Below are 13,121 nucleotides of genomic sequence, written 5' to 3'. Positions count from 1 at the left end.
GTACGACAACAAGGCTTAGAATGGATGGGAGGTATTACCTGAGCGAGGCTTGGTCAGTCTGAGTCAATTTCTTAACTCAGCTTTAAAATATGAAGAGAGGGTCCAGGCTCCTGGATGGTTGGGGTGGATTCCATCATCTCTGTAGAGCTGGATGGGAAGGGCGGGTGAGATGAGAGGGGAAACGTGGCTTCACTAGGAGGGGTCACTGCAGGGCTGCCCTGGCCAGTCAGAGAGTGTCGACACAGTGGCGAGGCAGTGGCACGACGTCCAGGCTGAAGAGTGGAAAAGGTCTTAGAGTGCGACCCTTCCAAGATATGCTGCAATTTGCTTATTCTGGATGTCCAGCTCAGACATACAGTGCATTCGGAAAGTAGTCAGACCCCTTGACTTTTTCCACATTTTGTAACGTTACAGCCTTATTCTAAAATAGGATTCATTTGTTGTTTTTCCTCATCAATTTACACACAATATCCCATAATGACAAAGCAAAAACTGTATAGACAGTTTTGCAAATGTGTAAAAAAAAAAGCTGAAATATCACATTTACATAAGTATTCAGACCCTTTACTCAGTACTTGAAGCACCTTAGACAGCTATTACAGCTTCGGGTCTTCTTGGGTATGACGCTACAAGCTTGGCACACCTGTACTTAGGGAGTTTCCCCCATTCTTCTCTGCAGATATACAAAATGTATTAAAAATAAAACATAAGTATTCAGACCCTTTGCTATGAGACTCAAAATTGAGCTCTGGTGCATCCTGCTTCCAATGATCATCCTTGAGATGTTGCTAGGAGTCCAGCTGTGGTAAATTCAATTGATTGGACATGATTTGGAAAGGCACACCTGTCTTTATAAGGTCCCACAGTTGACAGTGCATGTCAGAGAAAAAACCAAGCCATGAGGTTGAAGGAATTGTCCATAGAGATCCGAGACAGGATTGTGTTGAGGCACAGATCTGGGGAAGGGTACCATAAAATGTCTGCAGCATGGAAGGTTCCCAAGAACAGTGGCCTTCCTCATTCTTAAATGGAAGAAGTTTGGAATCACCAAGACTCTTCCTAGAGCTGGACGCCCAGCCAAACTGAGCAATCGGGGGAGAAAGGCCTTGGTCAGGGAGGTGACCAAGAACCCAATGGCCACTCCAGAGTTCCAGAGTTCCTCTGTGGAGATGGGAGAAACTTCCAGAAAGTCAACCATCTCTTCAGCACTCCACCAATCAGAACTTTATGGTAGAGTGACCAGACGGAAGCCACTTCTCAGTAAAATGCACATGACAGCCTGCTTGGAGTTTGCCAAAAGGCACCTAAAGGACTTTCAGACCATGAGAAACAAGACTCTCTGGTCTGATGAAACCAAGATTGAAGTCTTTGGACTGAATGCCAAGCGTCACGTCTGGAGGAAACCTGGCACCATCCCTACGGTGAAGCATGGTGGTGGCAGTATCATCCTATGGGGATGTTTTTCAGCGACAGGGACTGGGAGACAAGTCAGGATTGAGGAAAGGATAAACAGAGCAAAGTGCAGAGCGATCCTTGATGAACACAGCCGAGACAACGCAGAAGAGGCATAGGGACAAGTCTCTGAATTTCCTTGAGTGGCCCAGTCACGGCCCGGACTTGAATCCGATCAAACATCTCTGTAGAGACCTGAAAATAGTTGTGCAGCTGTCACGGCTTTCTTCTGTTGAAGGAGAGGCGGACCAAAACGCAGCGTGGTTATTTAGATACATCTTTAATAAAGATGAAAATAGAAGAATATACAAAAACAAGAAACGTGAAAAACCGAAAACAGCCCTATCTGGTGTAACAAAGACAGGAACAATCACCCACAAAACCCAACACAAAACAGGCTACCTAAATATGGCTCCCAATCAGAGACAATGACTAACACCTGCCTCTGATTGAGAACCACATCAGGCCCAAACAGACAAACAAGACATCCAACATTGAATGCCCACTCAGATCACACCCTGACCAAACAAAACATAGAACATACAGAGCAAACTATGGTCAGGGTGTGACAGAAGCGACACTCCACATCCAACCTGACAGAACTTAAGAGGATCTGCAGAGAAGAATGGAAGGACCTCCCCACGTACAGGTGTGCTAAGCTTGTAGCGTCATACCAAGAATACTCAAAGCTGTAATCACTGCCAAAGTACTGAGTAAAGAGTCTGAATACTTATGTAAATGTGATTTAAAAAAATATATATATATATTAATCTGCAAAAGTTTCTAAAAAACAGTTTTTGCTTTGTCATTATGGGGTATTGTGTGTAGCTCAATGAGGAAAGACAACAACAATTTAATCCAGTTTAGAATAAGGCTGTAATGTAACAAAATGTGGAAAAAGTCAAGGGGCCTGAATATTTTCCGAATGCACTGTACATGCAGGAATAGTGAATGGTGTGTAATGAAACAATGTTATTTAATCTAGGTTAGCCATGCATAAGATTACCACTTTGAGTCAGGTGTTTTATACATTTTGCGTTGCCTTAAGAGTGGATTTCAATGGCACTATGTAAAACTGAGCATTCAGATGATCAAGGTAACTTTTTCACATCAATTTCCAAGAGAAGCACATTTTTTGCCTTTAGAAGCAGAATAGAAAATGTAATTAGGGCTGATTTGTAGTAAGTGTAGAAAATGGTACATATATATGGTATATATTTATACAGTATCTATAGAATGTGCATTTTGTTGTGGAAATTCTAATCAAGTGAGAGAAACTTTGTTATTTCTTCAAACAGCCAATCTTTATTATACGAATTGCAATAAGGGAGCTGGTCGATCCCACACTCTTGAGTGTAAGACCGAGAACTTAAAATCGTACAGAGAATACAGGGTATATTATAGCAGACCTAAAAATGCTTAGTCATGGCTGGTTCCACCCCTCCCGGCAGATCAGGGCATCATAAGTCACCTTGTTTTCTTCTTGTGGGTATGCGTTGTCAGTTCATAGCGCACAAACAAGTGATAACGTTACTACTTTCTGCTTATAGAATTGTTAACAGTGCTCAAGCCAGCCTCTGTTCACCTCATATCTCCACGGCTGTGCCCTTGAAAGATTATGACAAGAACAGGATGGATCAAAGAACTGTGGTCACTCTCAGAGGCTCTTTGTCTCATGACCAAGTTACTCAGTGACAGAAAAATATTTTGTAACAGTACAGATCTATTTTGTTCCACAGGTTTATCTCTATCCCACCCCATGTCCTTGACTATACGTCTAAACCAGCTGCAGGTATCTAGCGTGGAACATTCCCTTTAAGAAACACAGCATTAGCAGAACAGAAATGTCTTACCATTGTTATTAAGGATCTGCCCCTTTTTTTCAATTTTCACCTAAATTGACATACCCAAATCTAACCACCTTTAGCTCAGGCCCTGAAACAAGGATATGCATATTCTTGATACCATTTAAAAGGAAACACTTTGAAGTTTGTGGAAAGTGAAATTAATGTAGGAGAAGATAACACATTAGATCATAACTGTGCACTCTCCTCAAACAATGTCCTGGTATTCTTTCACTGTAATAGCTACTGTAAATTGGACAGTGCAGTTAGATTCGCAAGAATTTAAGCTTTCTGCCGATATCAGATATGTCTATGTCCTGGGAAATGTTCTTGTTACTTACAACCTCATGCTGATCACATTAGCCTACGTTAGCTCAAACGTCCCCTGTGCGACCCACCGATCCTGTAGAGGTTGGATATAATATTAATATTAAACAATATTACATAATGCACTTGTAATATACCTTAGTATGCTATCCTATGTCCAATAACCAAATTCATACTTAATGCATATTAATTAAAAAAGAGACGAGTAAAGATTACTTGCATAACTCAGGATCTCTGATATTATTTGTGAGCTATCTCACATATGGGATTCACCAGAATCTCAGAAGTCCGAAGAACCTACTACACACATCTGTCAGAGACAGAATGGTCAAGTGGCGAATGAGGTGAGCCTCTCCCCTCATTATAAGGAGCCACTCGCCCACCCTCTGGTAATTCTCGAGCATGCCAAACTTCCTCGCACTCTTGAGAGTGGTGGAATGCGATGAGATATCCCACTCATAATATTAGAGAACCTTGGTTACACAAGTAACCTTGAGTTCTCATTCAATTATTATTATTTTTAAATGTAAAAATGTTTTTAATTAAAATGTTACCCCCTTTTTCTCCCCAATTTCGTGGTATCCAATTGTTGTTATTAATTACTATCTTGTCTCATCTTGTCTCATCGCTACAACTCCCAGGGTCTCTGGTGGCACAGCTAGCGCTGCGATGCGGTGCGGTGCCGTAGACCACTGCGCCACCCGGGAGGCCCCTTATTCAATTATTTGTTTCGATATCTCACATGTGGGATATGACCAACTCCCGTATCGCAAACATGCTCTCCAAAGCCAGCTAGTCTCAACATATCAATCCTCAGAGGCCTGACACTGAAGTCAGTATGTGCCAAAGAAGGTGAAGTAACGTCTAGCCGGTAGAACTTCATAAAAGTATGAGGGAATGAGCAACAAGCCGCACTGCAAATCTCTTGTAAGGAGATGCCCTTGAACAGTGCCCAAGAGTTAGCCATACCTCTGGTGGAGTAAGCCCACAGGCCCTAAGGCCATCCGGAGGGTATAACCCCTTGCTACTACACAAAAATATAAATGCAAGATGCAACAGATTTTACTGAGTCACAGTTCACATAAGGAAATCAGTCAACTGAAATAAATTCATGAGGCCCTAATCTATGGATTTCGCATGGCTGGGAATACAGATATGCATCTGTTGGTCACACATACAAAGGTAGGGGTGTCGATCAGAAAACCAGTCAGTATCTGATGTGACCACTATCCTTAGCATAGAGTTGATTAGGCTGTTGATTGTGGCCTGCGGAATGTTGACAACTCCTCTTCAATGGCTGTGCGAAGTTGCTGGATATTGGCGGGAACTGGAACAAGCTGTCATACACATCAATCCAGAGCATCCCAAATATACTCAATGGGTGACTGTCAATGGTGTATTGGAGGCGAAGTCAGGTGCAGGAGAGCAGAGTATAATGAACAGGCACACTTTTATTATAGTTCCAAAAACGAGAGCACTACATAAATCAAACGCGCTCAAAAAACGGAACATAAAAGTAAAGCCCGTAAACGAACACCACATAACATGAAACAATTACACACAAAACATGATGGGAAACAGAGGGTGAAAAACAAGTAGATTGATTGGGGAACTGGTGGAGGTGGTCCTGAGGCATGGTCCTAGGGCTCAGGTCCTCCAGGAGGGGAGGGTAAAAGGGAGATATAGAATTAGAGGGAGCATACTTAACATACAGGACACCAGATATAACAAACTGACCCTAGCTCCCTGGCACATAGGCTATTGCACCATAGATACTGGATGCTGAGACAGGGGCGTGTCGGGAGACACTGTGACCCCGTCAGACGATACCAGGGCCAGCCAGGCAGGATATAACCCCATCCCCATACCACTAGAGGGGTCAACAGACCACCAACTTACTACCCTGAGACAAGGCTGAGTATAGCCCACGAAGATCTCCTCCACCGCACAAGCCTGTATGCAGGCCATTGAAGAACTGGGACATTTTCAGCTGCTGAAACATGATGTGATGGCGGTGGATGAATGGCACGACAACGTACCTCAGGATCTCGTCACGGTATCTCTGTGCATTCAAATTGCCATCAATAAAATGCAACTGTGTTCGGTGTCCGTTGCTTATGCACTCTGTTCACAACTATGACATCAGCAAACCGCTCGACCACAAGATGCCATACCCGACATCTGCCCGGTACTGTTGAAACAGAGATTGATCTGTGAAGAGCACACTTGTCCAGCATGCCAGTGGCCATTGAAGGTGAGCATTTGCCCACTGAAGTCGGTTACGACGCCGAGCTGCAGTCAGGTCAAGATCCGGAAGAGGACGACGAGCATGCAGATGAGCTTCCGGGAGATGGTTCCTGACAGTTTGTGCAGAAATTCTTTGGTTGTGCAAACCCACAGTTTCATCAGCTGTCTGGGGGCTGGTCTCAGACGATCCTGGCAGGCGAGTAAGCTGGATGTGGAGGTCCTGGGCTGGAGTGTGGTCTGCGGTTGTGAGGCCGGTTGGACGTAGTGCCAAATTCTTTAAAACTACGTTGGAGGTGGCTTATGGTAGAGACATGAACATTCAATTATCTGGCAACAGCTCTAGTGGACATTCCTGCAGTGAGCATGCCAATTGCAAACTTCCTCAAAACTTGAGACATTTTGGCAAAACTGCACATTTTGGAGTGGCCTTCTATTGTCCTCTGCACAAGGTGCACTGGTGTAATGATCTTGCTGTTTAATCAGCTTCTTGATATGCCACACCTGTCAGGTAGAAGGATTATCTTGGCAAATGAGAAATGCTCACTAACAGGGATGTAAAGAAACGTCTGCACAAACTTCAAGAGAAATACGATTTTTGTGTGTATGGAACATTTTGGGGATCTTTTATTTCAGCTCATGAAACCAAGAGTTTACATGTTGCGTTTATATTTTTGTTCAGTATAATAGCTTCCACAATCCAATGTGATAACTTGCACACAAAGAGTTGGTCGCTCTTCAGCAAAACTCTCGTTCTATCATAGTAAATGTGCAATGCGTGTACTGGACAGAAACAGTGGAGATGCTCTTCTTCCATATAAGGGAAAGGTCAACAGGTGGAAAGCCACAAGCTCCAAGTCGAGACAATTGTCATTACCTCTGACCTTAAGGTTAAAGGCAGGTTGGGCAACAAGGAAACTTTGGAAAAACCCTGGGCAAACTGTAGGCAGAAATGGTGAACTGACAGTGCATTCAGCAAGTGGTGGAAAAAGTGCCCAATTTTCATATTTGAGTAAAAGTAAACATACCTGTATAGAAAATGACTCAAGTAAAAGTGAAAGTCACCCACTAAAATCGTACTTAAGTAAAAAAGTAAATGTAATTGCTAAATTATACTTAAGCATCAAAAGTAAAAGTAAAAGTATAAATCGTTTCAAATTCCTTATATCCAGAAAATCAGATGCTGCGATTTTATCGTTTTTTATATTTACGGATAGCGAGGGGCACACTCCAACACTCAGACATAATTTACAAACTAAGCATTTGTGTTTAGTGAGACCGCCAGATCAGATAGAGTAGGGACGGCCAGGGATTTTATATTTAAGTGCGTGAATTAGACCATTTTCCTGTCCTGCGAAGCATTCAAAATGTAACGAGTATTTTCACATTATTTGCTTTAGGAATGTAGTGGAGTAAAAGTAAAAGTAGTCAAAAATAAGTAAGTAGTACTTACGTAGTACTTTCAAGTATTTTTACTTAAGTACTTCACACGGCTCCATGCAGCTCACTCACTCAGACTAAAGTGGGGGAGGCTTAGAGGAGAATACGTGTTTCAGCACTTGGGGATGGAGTCTCCATTCCTGGTGATGGGGATTCCCTCTGGACAATAATTCCGCTCCTACTTTTAGTATGTCTGAGATATGAGTTGCACGTAGTGAAAGTAGGTATGCTCTGCTCAACAGAATAATCCTTACGGATAGTCTGTGTATGCGCAGGGAGCGAGTGCCACCCCAGCAGTTGATGTAAGCCACCACAGTCGTATTGTCCGTTCTGATCAAGACGTAACAATTCCGAAGGGAGGGTCGAAAGTGTCTCAATGAAAGAAACACTGTCAGCAATTTGAGGTAATTTATGCGAGTAATGTGGAGTTGTGGGGTCTCCACTCCGTTTATTGCATTCCCCTCGTGAACTGTGTCCCAGCCTGTGAGTGATGCATCTGTCATCACCACCTTCCTTGTTGCCACTACCCGTATGGGACTGCCAGAAACGAAGATCAAGAGGCTCTTCCAGTGGCAAAGAGCGAGGGACAAGCAGAGGTCACATTATCTGACGATTGAGGTGACGCCATGTACACAGGCAATGGGCAGACACCCAGTGCCGGAAGTCTCTCATCCTCAGTAGCAGTGGGATTTTAGCATTGAAATCTTGTGGGATGCATGCCAGCAAAGCCACTACACAACATAACACAACTCAACACTAAACAATACATTAATTGCACTATAACGGTGACAAACGGTTCCCAGAAACGGTTAGGGCCTACATAAAGCTGTCCCAACAGCAGTCCCAACACCTTACCACCGCTACACCTAGCTATCAGCGGAGCCTTATCTGGCAGCGAAAAGGTTCCTTCAGCCTCATTTACTGCCTTTAAAAAAATATATAGCTGATATGGCTGTCTTGCTTAAACAAATGTGGTTTCTACTGACAATTGAGATGTACAAACTATGGCATAAGGGGACGACAAGCAGATAAGAGGCAATCTGCAATTTCGACTAAGACATTAAGGAGCGAGCCAGGACAGACGTAGACAGTATAACTGTTTAGCACTTTTGAAATGTACAGCGACAGAATTCAGAACATGGGCCGTTCTTACAGCGTTCTCCCTGTACAGCAAGTCAGAACCATAGGATAAATAAAGGGGGCATGTAAGCAGACAATGAAAGCTCTTACAATATTAAATGATTACATTTCTCAAAAAAAGGTTATAGGCTGCATGTGCACCACCGAGTCAAAACAGTAGGCGAAATTAAGAGGTGAAAATACACCAAATGAATAGGGTGAAGCACATGAGCAGGTTACTTACTACACAACACACACTTAGTATTACTTTCTCAGTTACAGTACACATATTTTGTCATCAAAGAAAAAGAGGCCGGATTTACAATTCCAAGATGGACCATTCAAAAACATATTTTCCAATCTGAGCTTGCTTATTCTGTGTGTTTGCACCAAACAGCTCTTTATCTGATTGATCTATAACCCCAGCTCTGAGAGGTAGGTTAGAAGGGAAGCTGTGTCTCATACCGTTTGCTCCTGGGATGGGGAGCATAGCAGGTAATCATCTATGTAGGCAGAGACTCTCAGCCCCTTGTTTCTGAGGGGTGTGAGAGCTGCCTCTACACATTTGCTGAATGAGACAGCGAGGTATTCATGGGCTGTGTCCTGAAAAGCAAACGCTGAAAGCATTCTACATTTTCTGGGGGTCCGAGTGTGTATAAATTCACACGGTCATTATAGATTTTTCAGTTAGGAGACCTGGTTATGTTTGATTGAATAATGCTCACCATTATTCTAGTTACCACTAAAGGTTAGAGTAAGGTTAGTGAACGAGGATAACAGACGTACTTTTCCATTGATATTTGTAAAAATGACAGAAGTTGTGCAAAACCCATCATAGCCGTGGCAGAGGCAAAAGTAGAGCCAAACTATGGGTTAGTCACAGACTTCTGCCACCATCTGGTGACTAAATCTGGAACTCTCTGCACCACATTCTAATCTAAACACATCATTACACTCACATGTTTGGAATACACTTGTGTTTAGCAGTATCGTCTGATCTGACTGGCTGTTCGGGTCGATGTGGCATGAGGAGGGAAGAGAGGGGGATGACTAAATTGTAGAGAATATATGAGTGGATATATAGAGAGATTTTTTGAATATCTTCTCTTTAACCCCATTTTCAAGCATACGACTCTCAAAAGTGAAATAAAACGTTATGTGGTGCATCTGGTCTATAAACTATGTGTGAAATGCCTGTATTAAAAATACTTATCAAGTAATCGGCACAGCCCTAATCAGCATATTTCTGTACATTCTGTGCATATCAGTCTCACATAGAAACCATGCAGCCCATTCCTCTTATACCCATTTATATCCTGATGGCAGATGGCTTTATTGGCATGACTATTATGGAGTGCAATCTCATCCAACCAATGAGGGATATGAGTAGCTAGTCGGCAGGGTTTTCCTCTCTGGCATTGGCCAACTTCCATAACCAGCTGTCAGGACTACAACAGTCCAAAACTAACTTCCTTCCACCCACCCGCTCTCTGACTGAGGGCGAGATCTGGTAGCATGGTGATATGGTGTGTATGTATGTTACTGTATGTATGTATATTCAATACATCATATTCCATTATCTCTGATTTTATATTTAGGCCACGTATGAACAGATTTTTACTGAAAATGGCTCTATGGTTAAGCCAGTGTTACACGTTTTCTGTACATATACTGTATGTGCTTGGCATTTTTGCCGAGCACATACAGTATATGTAGCTTACTTACAGCAAAACATTACATGCACACACACACGTAGGCGTGTACGAACACAAACACGTGCACAATATATTTATAGACTATGAGTTTGCTCCCATTTCCACCTACCATGGTATTTACCACTTACCATGGTATTTATGGTCTCAGTAGATGAAGAGTGTCTCTGTCATACTCCTTCCCCTTCCTCCCTGTGTTTCCAGGGGAGCCTCCGGGAGCATGCTCCAGGACACTGAGAGCTGACGTGAATACAGAATCATCAGCAGAGATTAATTGGCACAGAACAAAAAGGCCTGCTGAGGCAATATATACTGTATGAAACCTCTCTGAATTATTGATCTTCATTGTTCCCCCTGTAGGAATGGAGACTAATTATTCAAATTCAAGAGGACTTTAGTCCCTGTTTGAAAGGTCTTCAAGTGTCCAAACTTGAGTGTTAAATGTTTAATCTGTTCTCCCATTTCCCAGCCATTAATATGAAGTATGAATTGGAACCTTTTTATTAATTCAGTGGGGAACTCTAATTTATGGCGGCACCTGTAAAGCCCAAAGGAGCTCGATTCTGTGTACCCCAGTTGAATGGGATAGAACGGGTGGGAGAAGTTCCCAACTGACTTCTATGAATTTGCACGAGGCAATGGTGCAACATATATAGACCAGGGTCCAACATTTAGTCACACTTCATCATTAAGTGGCTAAGAACTCAAGTTATTACATAGGTAGCTAAATTATAACTGCTTTTTTGGTGCAAATGTTTTTATACATGAGCTCTATCTGCTGGATATTCTGATAATTACACCCTGCTCTGCGAAGCTATGTCGAATGAATACTGTGTGGCCTACAATACAATCCAAAGAAAATAGTGGTACTCTATAACTGACTCATTATTGTTCAGTATAGAACTAACAACAAGTTAGAGGCCTGTGTGTATTGCAACAGTCTGAAGCAGATACACACAATACAAGCAATGTTTAATAAAGGACTGGGGTTTAAGTTTGCTTGTAGTAATAGGTAAGTGTAGAAAGCATAGACAAGATGGAATAGGCTACTCATGATGTTCTCAGTACTGCTTCTGCTGGAGGGTTACCTCACAACAGTGCAACAATGGTTTACCCGCCCTGTGCACTAATAAACTGATCCAAATCCCAGACTACTGTGTAAACATGAACAATTATTACTTCTGATCAAACAAAAAGAGATTTAGAAAGAAACTGTAAATGTTGCATTGTAATTCATTTAAATCTAGGTATACAGAATGTAGAACAATCACCTTAGTTTACTTGAGGATGGGTTCATTAGTGCTTGAATAAACTGCATACAAAATACATTATTGCGGTGGCATAACGTTCAAACAACAGGCCTTAAACTCTTGAGTTATTGTATAATGTAAATACAGAAACGCTGATGACAAAATTCAACACATACCTTCTCATCACATTCGACCACACCCCAAACATTTCTTCTAAAAGACTGCATGGCCCTTAAAAATAGTCAGACAGCACAGCAGCGACACCACACAGCCTCGACACACCTCCAGGATTTAAAAAAATACTCTAGCCTGGGCCTCCATGATCAGGGACTTCTCAGAAACATTGACCAAAACAAAAGCTTCTATCGTTTCACATTATCTACGCAATCAATTATGTGTCATCATATTTAACCCCCAATGCTACAAATACAATATAAAGAGATGAAAACCAGATGAAAAACTGAGGCATGCTAATCCACAAAATCCTACATCGATAGATGTACTAAACAAATATGCGTTTACATTTGTCATTACATTAATGCATGAAGTACGCCTATCACATTGATATAAGTCCGATAACAAATAATATCAAATCCGTGTGCCATCATGCAAAATAGTATATGTATATATTTGAATAGTTTAATAGTATATTTCACATTTTGGACAGATACGGCTCATTACCAGTGGACGGCTGCAAAGATACGTTATAATGAGCTCAAATTGCTGGAAGGCAAATTAAATACATTCAAATGTTCTCTCCCAGCCTGCCTAATCAACCACAGCAACACCTGTGCTTTACATCTCCTGGGTCATCAAAGCAACACAGTCTCTGACATCACCGTCCATCCACAGTCTGGCTGCACCACAGAACTGACCATATTCGCTAGTATAAGCCTTCTTGTCTGTTTATTTTCAGGGCTTCTCACCCTTTTGTAGATTTTTATTGTTGATTGAAATGATTGTTAATATTTGCTCCAACTCAGTATATGACTGCTAGCTACCAGTAAATGCTAATATTACTACTACTTTCCCAATCATATAAGCCTTGTAAAAGCCCCTCTAGTTATTTGTTCAAATGTCTTATTGTAAATAAACCACCCTGAATTGTATAGTCAGATGGCAAACAGTAGGACTACATGTAGGCTGAGTGGAATTTGTCAAGTGCAGCTTCTGCCTGGACCTTCACTAGGTGTGTACTTGTACTCAATCATCATGGTGCTTTTTGATGGTAAGTTTACAAACGTTGATTGTGGTAAGTATAACTTACCATTATGGTAAGTGGGGAAATAAGTATAGTCAGTTACAAATGTAATGGCTTAGCAGATCCTAAAAAATAAGATATATTTTTACCCGGCAAAAGATAAAGAATATAATATCTATATTTTCCAGGGAAACTCACTTTACAACTATAGATGAGGTTGTGTGGAAAAAGGACTGGGAGGGAGAAATATATGTTTGTCTTGGGCAAAGAAACTGAAAAGGGGTGATTATAATAATTAACAGATCATTTTGATCTGATTGTGCAAACTGTGCAAACAGATCCTCAAGGAAGACAGATCCTTTAAAATATGTTATTGGACCAAAAACAGATTTGAATAATTCATCTATATGGTCCAAATAGTGATGATCCACACTTCTTTTAAAAAATATACAATAATCTATTGAGCTCACAAGTAACAAATTAATCTATTTTTTTGTTTGGTGGGAGATTATAATACGGTTTTAAGTACCTC

The sequence above is a fragment of the Oncorhynchus clarkii genome, chromosome 20 (genome assembly GCF_045791955.1).
Source record: "Oncorhynchus clarkii lewisi isolate Uvic-CL-2024 chromosome 20, UVic_Ocla_1.0, whole genome shotgun sequence".
Taxonomy (NCBI): Eukaryota; Metazoa; Chordata; class Actinopteri; order Salmoniformes; family Salmonidae; genus Oncorhynchus; species Oncorhynchus clarkii.
Note: the sequence above shows the minus strand (reverse complement) of the source record.